A 12,848-nucleotide genomic window follows, 5' to 3' on the forward strand; every position below is an offset into this window, starting at 1 on the left:
AAGTAGTTTTTTCTAATTCTGTGAAGAATGTCAATGGTAATTAATGGTAATAGCATTGAATCTGTAAATTGCTTTGGGCAGTATAGCCATTTTCATGATATTGATTTTTGCTATCCATGAGCATGGAATGTTTTTCCATTTGTTTGTGTCACCTCTGATTTCTTTGAGCAGCGGTTTGTAGCTCTACTTGAAGAGGTCTTTCACTTCCCTTGTTAGCTGTATTCCTAGGTATTTTATTATTTTTGTGGCAACTGTGAATAGGAATTCATTCACATTTGGTTCTCTGCTTGCCTGTTGTTGGTGTATAGGAATGTTTGCAATTTTTGCACATTGATCTGTATCCCGAAGCTTTGCTGAGGCTGGTTATCAGTTTAAGAAGCTTTTGGGCTGAGACGATGGGGTTTTCTAGATAAAGAATCATGTCATCTGCAAAATGTTATTTTCTAATTAAGGAAACTGAGAGGAGAGCGAGCCACACTCAAAAGGTGTGCCTGCTTCTTTTCTTGCGTCTAGATGCTTCAGCACCTTCAACTTCCCTTCACAAAAACACCAGTAGAGGCCAAAATTTCTTGTTTTTCTTCAGATTAATTTTTATGGTTATCAGTGTTACCATGTAGAGTTTTCATTTTCTTTGTTTTTTTAAAGACAGAATTTCTGGCCAGGCACAGTGGCTCACGCCTGTCATCCCAGCCCTTTGGGAGGCTGAGGCAGGCAGATCACCTGAAGTCAGGAGTTCAAGACCAGCCTGCCCAACATGGGGAAATCCCGTCTTTATTAAAAATACAAAAGTTAGCCAGGCATGGTGGTGGGCACCTGCAAACCCACCTACTCCGGAGGTTGAGGGAGGAAAATCACTTGAACCCGTGAGGCAGAGATTGCAGTGAACCGAGATTACGCCACTGCACTGCAGCTTGGGCGACGGAGCAAGACTGTCTCAGGAAAAAAAAAAAAAAAAGACAGGATTTCCCTCTGTCGCCCAGGCTGGAGCGCAGCAGTGCAATCACAGCTCACTGCAGCCTCCACCTCCTCAGGCTCAGGTGAGCCTCCCGCCTCAGCTTCCCAAAGGGTTAGGACTGCAGGCATGAGCCACCATGCCTAGCCTTTTTTCTTTCTCACGCTGTCATCCACGGTCTCATGCTATTATCCAGGCTGAAGTACTGTGGCACCATCACGGCTCACTGCAGCCTCAACCTCCCACGCTCAAGCAGTCCTCCCACCACAGTCTCCCAAGTAGCTGGGACCACAGGTATGTGCCACCATGCTCAGCTTATTTTTTATTATTTGTAGAGACAGGGCCTTGCTATATTGCCCAGGCTGGTCTCAAACTCCTGAGCTCAACTGATCTATCCACCTTAGCCTCCCAAAGTGCCTTTTTTTGTGTGTAGAGATAGGGTCTCACTCTGTCATTCAGGCTGGAGTGCAGTGGTGTGATCACAGCTGACTGTAATCTCAAACTCCTGGGCTCAAGCAATTCTCCTGTCTCAGTTTCCCATAGCTGGCACTACAGACAGGAACCACTGCACCTTGCCTAGTTTTCATTTTTTCTTTTTCTTTTTTTTTTTTTTTTTGAGACAGTCTCGCTCTGTTGCCCAGGCTGGAATGCAGAGGTGCAATCTAGGCTCACTGCAACCTCCACTTCCTGGGTTCAATCGATTCTCCTGCTTCAGCCTCCCATGTAGCTGGGATTACAGGCACGCACCACCACAGCGGGCTACTTTTTGTATTTTTAGTAGAGATGAGGTTTCACCAGGCTGGTCTTAAAACTCCTGACCTTAAGTGATTTGCCTGCCTCAGCCTCCCAAAGTTCTGGGATTACAGGCATGAGCCACTGCACCTGAGCCCATTTCTCATTTTCAATTAGTGATCATTTCTATCAAAAATATTCATTAGGAACTGAATAAATTACGACATAGTTTTTTTGTTTTGCTCTGTTTTTTAGTGCCAGGAATAGTAGTGTTGTGGGTTGAATGTGTTCCCCAAAAAAGATTTGCTGAGATCCTAACCCCTGCTACCTGTGAATGTGACCTTATTTGAAAACAGGGTCTTTGCAGAAGTAATTAAGATGTAAGTTACGATGAGGTCACGTGGGAGTAGGGTGGGCCCTTAATCCAAAATGATCTGTCTTTCTTAAAAGAGAAGACACAAGGGACAGATACCCTGGGCCTTCAGGGAGAGGATAAGACCTTGATTTCAGACTTCTAGCCTCTAAAACTGTGAAAGAATCAACTTCTATTAGTTTTAAGCCACCTGGTTTGCGGTACTTTGTTACAGCAGCCCTAGGAAACTAATACAAGTAGTAAGACAGAAGAGTAAGATTTAAGTAATGGTGGAGGCAAGCTAACAGGGTGAACGTGTCCTATGTTGAGTAATTGTGATGCATTTACCAGATGTTTCATTCTACAAGAATGAAGTCACCCTTATAATCAAGGTCACATATTTCAATGACAATCAGACAAGGAATTAGCCAGTTTATCCATACAAAACGAACAATCCTTACTTACATCAAACCAATGTCCTAGATTTTCTGACACCACACTCCAAGTAACAGAGGTCATCATAAGTGACTATTTCTATAAATAAATCAAATAGAAGGATTCAAATAGTGACTTTTGGTGAAATACTGCTATAATCAATGTGTCTCTGCCTTGGGTTTCTGTCATAATGATTCTGTGGAACGTCCTTCGTGGTCAAGGACCCCCTTTTGTTATACACTCATACCAGCATTCTACCTATTTGTACATGTCTGCCTTCCCCACTAAAATATAAATTCCATGAAAACAGGAATCATATCTGATCTTCTCTTCACTGTATCTCCGGCCTCTAAAACAATGTCTGTAACCTCACAGATAAAATACACATATACTGGAAAAACTAGGACACAGGTTTGCTTTCAATAAGGACATGTATGAATATAAACTGGCTTATAAGTTGGAATATACATAATGATAATCAAATACAAAACACGGCCGAGGACGGTGGCACATGCCTATAATCCCAGAACTTTGGGAGGCTGAGGCAGGTGGATCACCCGAGGTCAGGAGTTTGTGACCAGCCTGACTAACAGGTGAAACCCCATCTCTACTTAAAAAAAAAAACAAGCATGGTGGCGAATGCCTGTAATCCAAGCTACTTTGGAGGCTGCAACAAGAACGCTCGTACCTGGGAGGTGGAGGTTGCAGTGAGCCAAGATTACACCACTGTACTCCAGCCTGGGCAACAAGAACGAAACTCCATCTCAAAAAAAAAAAAAAAAAGTCTAAGAAAAACTAAAATTATTAGGTGTTGACTCCCAGTTAAACATGTAGATTGACCTTCTAAGGTGATAGTAAAGAATACAAAGGAACAAACCATAAGGTTAAAGAGATGAGAGAAGAGATTATAGGACACCAGGGATTTCCACAGTTTTACAAGGAAAATGAAGTGGCCTAACAGGTTTGAGGAAATGAAAAACTTTGATTTGAGGATACCAAAGGAAAGCGGGCCACACAGATTTCCAATCCTGTCAGACAGGGTATTCAGGTCCCTTCTGCTGTCCTGCTTCCAACATTCTGGTAGCTAGATGGTACCTCTCAGGCAGGAGACTGGAAAAGTCTTCTCAGAAAACACTAAAAACTAACAGATCTCCAGATTCTGAAACATGTGCTTTACTCTCCATCAATGAAAAAGCAGACGTGTCCCTAGATTACCCTAAAGTGAAGCCCATGAACTCCGCAGTCCTGCTTAGACACTAGGAGCTTCCAGCTAATTTCTCAGTTACACATTTTTTTTTTTTTTTGAGACGGAGTCTCACTTTGTTGCCCAGGCTGGAGTGCAGTGGCTCAATCACGGCTCACTGTAACCTCTGCATCCTGGGTTCAAGCGATTCTTCTGTCTCAGCCTCCTGAGTACCATCACACTTGGCTAATTTTTTGTATTTTTGGTAGAGGAGGTTTCACCACGTTGGCCAGACTGGTCCTGAACTCCTGACCTCAAGTGATCTGCCCGCCTCAGCCTCCCAAAGTGCTGTGATTACAGGCATGAACCGCTTCCCCTGGCCAGCTTACAACTTTTCTTCTGCAGCTTCCTCATCTCTCCCAGTCCTCACAGAATTCTTTAGGGTCTTGCTCAAAATTAGGTTTTGGTTTAAGAAAACATTGTGGCTAGTTTGATCTTCTATCCAGACTACTAAAAGTTTCTCCACATCAGCAATAAGGCTGTTTAGCTTTCTTATCCCTGGTGTGTTCCCTGGAGTAGCACTTTTAATTTGCTTCAACAACTTTTTCTTTGTATTCACAACTCGGCTGTTCGGTGCAAGAGGCCTAGCTTTCACGTTATTTCAGCTTTTAATGTGCCTCCTTCACTAAGCTTAGTCATTTCGAGCTTTTGATATAAAGTGAGACATGAAACCCTTCCTTTCACTTGAACACTTAGGGTTCACTGTGGGGCTATTAATTGGCCTAATTTCAATATTGTTGCCTCTCAGGCTACAAGGAGGACCGAGAGGGAGGAGAGAAACAGGGAACTGGCAGGTAGGTGGGGCAGTCAGACACAACACTTAAGTTTACTGTTTTATACCAGTGAGGTTCATGGCGACCTAAAACAATTGCAATAATAACATCAAAGATCACTGATCACAGATCACTGTAACGGTATACCTGAAATAAAGTTTGAAATATAGCGATAGTTACCAAAGTGTCAGTGATAGGAAGTGGGCACATGCTGTTGAAAAACTAGTTGTTCGGTGCAGGACTGACTACTTGCTACAAACTTTCAATTTGTAAAAAACACAATACCTATTAAGTTCAATAAAGCAAGGTATGGCTGTACTCAAGTCCCTAGCATCATTCATTCAACAAATATTTACAACACATCTACACAGCACTTAGGAAACCTGAACAGCCTCCCATAAAATAAAAACATGCACCCACCTCCCACGCGGGGGAAGGCTTCAAGGCTTGTTTACTGCTTTACCCCCTGCGGGCTCGGTGGGGGAAGGTCGCCCATACACCAGCCCTTCCGCTCTCCTGGGCCACTTAGCCGGGAGAAGGAAACCCCTCGTTTGGATCCGCGTACGCTAAGAAGCATTGCGTAGACTCGAGCACCGGCCAGGAGCGCACTAGACGCCTGGGAGGATGCGGTGCCCCCGGGGCGCAGGACAAGAAGCCGAGGAGACGCGGTGGGAGAGGATAGCGGGAGAGGATGGCAGGCTCCGGGCCCCGTCCTGCGCCCTCTTGTCGCACTTCCTCCATTCCCGCACCACAGACCCGCAGGTAGGCAACATCACCTGCACTTTTAGGGGAGGAAGCGGAGGCTCGCACAGATTTCACCGGACTCGGAGGGACCCGACTGAGCTCCCTGCCGGAGAGGCCGAGCCCATAAGAGGGTGGGGACGTTAGGATCGGGCCTCGTACCTGGGGAAGCCGAGCCATCGGGCCTGACGCTGGGAGAAAACCCGGCGGGAGAGGGCGGTCCGGGACCTGCTTCGTAACTCCCGCGCGGCCCACGCCAGCCTCAGCGCTTCGCGCGCCTCTAGACGCCAGTCTCGCGCCGGGCCCGCCCTTGTCTCCACGGCGACGCGGCGCGCACGAGGACCACCCCACCCAGACCCCCGGGCTTGCGCAGCCTCAGTCGGGCGGGTGGCGCACGACCGGTCGCTTTTGCAGCAGCAGCAATGAGAGTAGGTTCCGAGGGGCGTGGGGAATGCACCGTCTGGGCATCCCCACTGAGAGTCTTTGGCTCGCTAGCTTCGCTCTGAGCTCAGGTTGCTACTGCTCCTCTTAGACGACAGAAGTGGGAGGCATTCCGAGGCGGAACCCCGAGTTAACACCGCCCGGGGTCGAGCACTAAGGATGAGGTTCCAGCTGGGAGGTGGCTGCGAACGAAAGTCTTCCTTCCCTCACTTCCGGGCTCGTGCGTGAGCCTCTTTGGCTTTTGGTTCACGGGGAGTGGAAACCGGAACCCGTGGAGTATGACCCGCCCATGCGTGTACCCGGCAGATTGCTACAACTTGCACTTGGAGGGGAGAAGTCCCATGGCCCCCGAATTAGAAATCCCGGGCTTGCCGGGCGCGGTGGCTCAAGCCTGTAATCCCAGCACTTTGGGAGGCCGAGACGGGCGGATCACAAGGTCAGGAGATCGAGACCATCCTGGCTAACATGGCGAAACCCCGTCTCTACTAAAAACACACACAAAAAATTAGCCGGGCGAGGTGGCGGCGCCTGTGGTCCCAGCTACTCGGGAGGCTGAGGCAGGAGAAGGGCGAGAACCCGGGAGGCGGAGCTTGCAGTGAGCTGAGATCTGGCCACTGCACTCCAGCCTGGGCGACAGAGCGAGACTCCGTCTCAAAAAAAAAAAAAAGAAACGGGGTTTCACTGTGTTAGCCAGGATGGTCTCAATCTCCTTACCTCTCATCCACCCGCCTCGGCCTCCCAAAGTGCTGGGATTACAGGCGTGAGCCACCACTCCCGGCCCTCTTTTCATTTTTTTATTTTACTGGCTAGGGCTTCCGTATGATATTGAATAGCAGTGGTAAAAGTGGACACATCCTTGCTTTGTTCTTGGTCTTAAGGGAAAAGCATTCAGCTTTTAATCATTAAATAGGATGTTAGTAGTATGTTTTTTTATACCTGTCCTTCATCAGGTTAAGGAAATTCTATTCCTAGTTTTCTGAGCATTTTAATCATTAATAGATCTTGAATTATTTTTGAACTGTTTTTCCTGTATCTATGGAGATGATTGTGAGGTGACTTCTTTTTTAGTCTTTTGTTAAGGTTAATTATATAGACTGGTTTTCAACTTTTTTTTTGTTTGTTTGAGATGGTGTCTTACTGTTTGGCCCAGGTTGATTTTGAACNTTCATTTGAAAATGTAATTAATAAGCACTCCTTTTTGTTAAATTTTTTAATTTGGGCCGATCCTAATAAAAATAGGAGTGGGAGGGGTAAGTGGGACTTTTGAAATACTTTTTTACTGTGCTTTGTAAAACGTTTGAAAGCACGTGAGATTCCTGGTGCAGACACTAAAAGCAGTAGCTACTTAAATACTTGAAAGATTTTACGCTAAAAACATGAGGAAAATTAACTTGTTGGGTGTCTCGGGGTTAGAATCATAGATAATTTGTATTTTTGCCGTATTTTCTACATGCTAATTTTTGCAATTAAAACATTTATTAATTTATCTATCTATTTTGAGAAGGAGACACCCTCTGTCGCCCAGGCTGCAGTGCAGTGGCATGATCTGGGCTTACTTCCACCTTCACCTCCTGGGTTCAAGCGTTTCTCCTGCCTCAGCCTCCCAGGCGCACGCCACCACGCCTGGCTAATTTTTTTTTTTTTTTTTTTTTTTTTAGAGAGACGGGTTTCACCATGTTGGACAGGTGAGTCTCGAACTCCTGACCTCAAGTGATACGCCCGCTTCAGCCTCCCAAAGTTCTGGGATTACAGGCGTGAGCTACCGCACCTGGCCCTGAGGCGGATCACTTGAGGTCAGGAGTTCGAGACCAGCTTGGCCAATATGGTGAAACCCCGTCTCTACTAAAAATAAATTAAAAAAAAAATTAGCCGGCCGTGGTAGTCCCAGCTACTGGGGAGGCTTAGGCAGGAGAATCGCTTGAACTCAGGAGGCAGAGGTTGCAGTGGGCTGCGATCGTGCCATTGTACTCCAGCCTGGGCAACAAGAGCAAAACTCTGTCTCAAAAACAAACAAACGGCCGGGCGTGGTGGCTCAAGCCTGTAATCCCAGCACTTTGGGAGGCCGAGACGGGTGGATCATGAGTTCAGGAGATCGAGACCATCCTGGCTAACACGGTGAAACCCCGTCTCTACTAAAATACAAAAAAAATTAGCCGGGCGAGGTGGCGGGCGCCTGTAGTCCCAGCTACTTGGGAGGCTGAGGCAGGAGAATGGTGTGAACCCGGGAGGCGGAGCTTGCAGTAAGCTGAGATCTGGCCACTGCACTCCAGCCTGGGCGACAGAGCGAGACCCTGTCTCAAAAAATAAAAACAAAAAAACAAAAACAAACAAACATATTTTAAAAGGAGTTCTACTTTCTCAGACATCAATGCCAGTGTTTTAGGGACAACTTTCATCTGAAGTTAATGTGGCCAAGTTAGTAAGCTTCAAGGTTGTAATTAACAGTATAGCTAACATATTCACTGTAATTTAGCCTAAGTACTTATATAATTATGTACATTTATATAAATTACATATTTAGGATAAGTCAATAAGCATTCTTTCTAGATGATTTGAGCTAATTTCTTAATGCTTTCTTCCTGTCATAGGCATTTACCATCCTCAGCTTTCACAAATTTAGGAGGGATGAAAGGCATTTCCATTTTGAGTTACAATGAAAATAATTAGTCTTGTCAGGAAAGATTAGAAGATAACAGTATATAATAATAGCTAGGACAAGGACATCTTAGAGGCTGGGCACGGTGGCTCACACCTGTAATCTGAGCATTTTGGAATGCTGAGCCAGGAGAATTGCCTGAGCCCAGTAGTTCAAGACCAGCCTGCGCAACAGAGTGAGACCCCCTCCCCCACAATCTCTACAAAATATAAAAAATTTGACCAGACACAGTGGCTCACGCCTGTAATCCCAGGACTTTGAGAGGCCAAGGTGGGTGATCACTTGAGGTCAGGAATTTGAGACCAGCCTGGCCGACGTGGTGAAACCCCATCTCTACTACTAAAAATACAAAAAGTAGCCAGGCGTGGAGGCACGACCCTGTAATCCCAGCTACTCGGGAGGTTGGGGCAGAAGAATCGCTTGAACCTGGCGGGGACGGTTGCAGTGAGCCAAGATCCCGCCACTGCACTCCAGCCTGGGTGACAGAACAAGACTCTGTCTCGAAACAAACAGAAAAACTAAGGGTTACTCTTGAGCAAGAAAAACTGAATATAGGAAAAAGCCCATTTAGAGAAGTGCAATCCAGCCTGCTGTGATGAGGCTGCTGAAAGGTCATGGCCTGGCATTAAGCTCTCTCACAGGTGCTCTCATGATTTCTGGGTTTCTAGTATTTTCTTATTTTCTTTTCCTTTTTTCTTTTTCTTTTCTTTTTTTTTTTTTTTTTTTTTTTGAGACAAGAGTTTCACTTTTGTCCCTCAGGCTGGAGTGCAGTGGCGCGATCTCGGCTCATTGCAACCTCCACCTCCCGGGTTCAAGCGATTCTCCTGTTTCAGCCTCCCAAGTAGCTGGGATTACAGGCATGTGCCACCACGCCCAGCTAATTTTGTATTTTTAGTAGAGACGGGGTTTCGTCATGTTGGCCAGGCTGGTCTCAATTCCTGATCTCAAGTGATCCTCCCACCTCAGCCTCCCAAAGTGCTGGGATTATAGGCATGAGCCACCATGCCCAGTCAGTTTCTAGTATTTTCATTTGCTTCTCTGCTGTTCTTGGACTAATTTCCCTGACTGGCTGAACCTTTGAGACCCCTTATGCCAAACTTTGGGCCAACAATTTGGACCTAAACCAAGATCTTACACACACTTAGTAAAGAACTAAAATAATTTCCCTCTCAAAGAGCTTTCCCAAGCTGATATTTGAAAATTGGTTATTAGTTGCAGGAAGGGACATTTAGAATTACAAATTATTGGCCTGACACGATGGCTCACACCTGTAATCCCAGCACTTTGGGAGGTCGAGGTGGGGGAATCACATGAGGTCAGGAGTTAAGACCAGCCTGGCTAACATGGGGAAACCCCATCTCTACTAAAAATACAAAAGTTAGCTGGGTGTGGTGGCACAGGCCTGTGGTCCCAGCTTCTTGGGAGGCTGAGGCATGAGAATTCCTTGAACTCAGGAGGCAGAGGTTGAGTGAACCGAGATTGTGCCACTGCACTCTAGCCTGGGGGACAGAGCAAAACTCGGTCTCAAAAAATTACAAATTACAGACCGGGTGCGGTGGCTCACGCCTGTAATCACAGCACTTTGGGAGACCGAGGCAGGCAGATCACGAAGTCAGGAAATCGAGACCATCCTGGCTAACGCGGTGAAACCCTGGCTCTACTAAAAATACAAAAAAATTAGCCGGGCGTGGTGGCGGGCACCTGTAGTCCCAGCTACTTGGGAGGCTGAGGCAGGAGAATGGCCTGAGCCCCGGAGGCAGAGCTTTCTGTGAGCCAAGATTGCGCCACTGCACTCCAGCCTGGATGACAGAGCGAGGCTCCCTCTAAAAAATAAAAAAATAAAAAAAAATACAAAGTATCAGGCCGGGCATGGTGGCTCATGCCTGTAATCCCAGCACTTTGGGAGGCTGAGGTGGGTGTATCACGAGGTCAGGAGTTTGAGACCAGCCTGACCAACATGGTGAAACTCTGTCACTACTAAAATACAAAAATTAGCTGGGCGTGGTGGCATGCGCCTGTAATCCCAGTTACTCAGGAGGCTGAGGCAGGAGAATCTCTTGAACCCGGAAGGCAGAGGTTGCAGTGAGCCGAGATCATGCCATTGCACTCCAGCCTGGGCAATGCAGCAAGACTCCTTCTCAAATAAATAAATAAATAAATAAATAATCCTGCCAAGGAGAGTAACATTCAAAAGCTACAATAAAACAAGAATTTGCAAGCATCTAGCTTTTGCCAGGCACAGGTGAAAGAAGTTTATGGAAGCCTCCCTTAGATTATTACCTTTTTTCCTAGGTAACAAGTGAGACTTTCAGAGGTAAGAAATGAGTTGAGGCCAAGGTTCTACAAGACATTAAAGGAGCCTACTGGGAAAAAAGTAGGTCCTAAGTAGGATAGACCAGAGGGCTCAGGATATTAGTTCCAGCTATCAAATCATGACAGCTGCAATGCCCTGGGCACTGATTTCATGTATGGCTTGTGGTAGTTTAAAACATGCCTACACATTCCTTGACATTCCTCCCATATAGAGGTGGAGTCTAAGTTCCTTTGCCTTGAATATAGGGTAGCCGTGCTGACTCTAAGGAACAGAATGTGGCACGTGGCAGAACTGATTCCAAGGCTAGGTTAGGAAAGGCAATACAGCAACTATCATCTGGCTTTCTTGTTCATTCTCTGAACACTTGCCCTTAGAATCCAGTCATCATGTTTCAAGGAAGCTCAGGCCACAGGGAGAGGCCATGTCTAAGTGTTCCAGGGACAGCTCTAGTGGTCCCAGGTCTTAGGTGACAGCCACCATCAACCACCAGACATGTAAGCTTTTAGGGGACCCTAGGCCCCATCCTTTGGGCTGCCCCCACTGGTGCTGAATGGATCAGAAACCAGCTGGCCCAGCGGGAACCAGCCCATTTTGCAGATTTGAGAGCAAAATATAAATAATTCGTTTTAAGTCACTGAATTCTGGGGTGGTTTGTTACACAATAGTAGGTAACCAGAAACCCGTAATTTCTGGATTTCTAGTATTTTCTTTTTCAAGAAAGGTCAGGTCCGGTGGCTCATGCCTGTAATCCCAGTGCTTTTGGAGGCTGAGGCAGGAGGATTGCTTGAGGCCAGGAATTTGAGACCAGCCTGAGCAACACAGCAAGATCCCGTCTCTGCAAAAAATCGTTAAAAATTAGCTGGGTGTAGTGGCAGGAGCCTGTAGTTCCGGCTACTTGGGAGGCTGAGGCTGGAGCAGTGAGCTATGATTGTGCTATTGCTTTCCAGTCTGGACGACAGAGCAAGACTCCATTTCCCCCTAAAATAAAATAACCAGAGCAGTGGTTTTAATGTTATCTTTAATTCCCTCTACAAGCCTGAAAAGTAGGTATACTGCGATCCCTTTCTGAAAAATGAGGAAAGGGAGATCCAGGTGGTGAAATGCCTGGCTCAGGTTTCACACTAATTGGCAGGGTCAGGATTTAGCAGCTTCAAAGAAAGCGCCTTCTCCACTACCCCAGGGAGTCTCTAAGACACTAAAGGGGATTAGACCTGTTTCCCACAGCTTTAGGAAGAATTTGGATTCCAAAAACAGCTTGATTTTTAAAATCATAAAAACACCTGCTGTATTACCACCTACAACGTATCTCTGTATAGGCTTAAAAAGGCTCAGCAGCTTTATGGGTTATATAAGGCTTTTTACCCACCTTACTCTAATCTTAACTGCCCCATGAGCAGGTTATATCATCTTCCCAATTTCACAGGTAAAACTAAGGATAGATGGAAAGACTAACTCTCCATAGCCTGTAGGAGGTGGCAGAGATGAGAATGCAAACTCGGGCCTGACTGGCATGTGTTTCCCTCTGCCTCTTGCCTGCAAAAAAATAGTTAGTAAGAAACACACTTTATTCAGTAATACAAACGAAAAGAAAAAGGTTTTCTGTTGCCAAGATTCACAAGGGAGCCGAGTGAGTGGTCACTCACTGCTTAACACTCTAATTTCACAAGTGAAGAAAGTGAAGTTCCAACAAAATAGGCCTCTTGGAAGAAATGTAGACGTCGCTGTCCTTTAACGAGGAAAATTGCGTTCTCCTTCGCGCCTATGTATCCCTTCACACCAACGCTGCGAGTATCACAGGGCAGAAATGGGTGCTTGTGGTATTCCTGCACATAGGACCTCCTCCCCAGGACGGCAGTTACACGCACTGCTCACATATTTGCATTTCTGTGGCCCCCTGTCAGCCGACTCTGCAATACGTGGTAAGCGCTTGACATTCGCCGTCTCATTTCCCCAACTCCACTCGCACTTCCCCTTTCCGTGCAGGCTAAGGACAGATTCAGGTTACGGGAGGGAAAGAACATTTCAATGAATGTCAGTCGCCTTTATCTCTATCAAAGCCAGTCGTGACAAGTTTGTCTATTAATGCAGCAACCAGTACTGTCGCATAAGCCTCATAGATTTACAGAGAGGCCATTTTAGAAACACGACCGAAACTTAGCGAAGTCAGCTTTGCCCAAGATCACGCCACCCGCACCGGGAAGGCTCGGAG

At 46.4% G+C, this 12,848-nt stretch overlaps 1 protein-coding gene across 5 annotated transcripts in view; it reads right to left on the reverse strand.

Annotated features, from left to right (window-relative positions):
• SFI1 (SFI1 centrin binding protein) overlaps positions 1-6,038 on the reverse strand; it is a 114,216-nt gene extending 108,178 nt beyond the window's left edge. For all 5 annotated transcript variants that reach the window (XM_025400059.1, XM_025400060.1, XM_025400058.1 and 2 more), the window contains exon 1: positions 5,391-6,038. The gene's annotated coding sequence lies outside the window, so the exon portion shown is untranslated. The remainder of the gene's footprint in view (positions 1-5,390) is intronic.
• Between the last annotated feature and the right edge of the window lie 6,810 nt (positions 6,039-12,848).

Source organism: Theropithecus gelada, chromosome 10 (genome assembly GCF_003255815.1).
Source record: "Theropithecus gelada isolate Dixy chromosome 10, Tgel_1.0, whole genome shotgun sequence".
In the NCBI taxonomy this organism is placed as follows: Eukaryota; Metazoa; Chordata; class Mammalia; order Primates; family Cercopithecidae; genus Theropithecus; species Theropithecus gelada.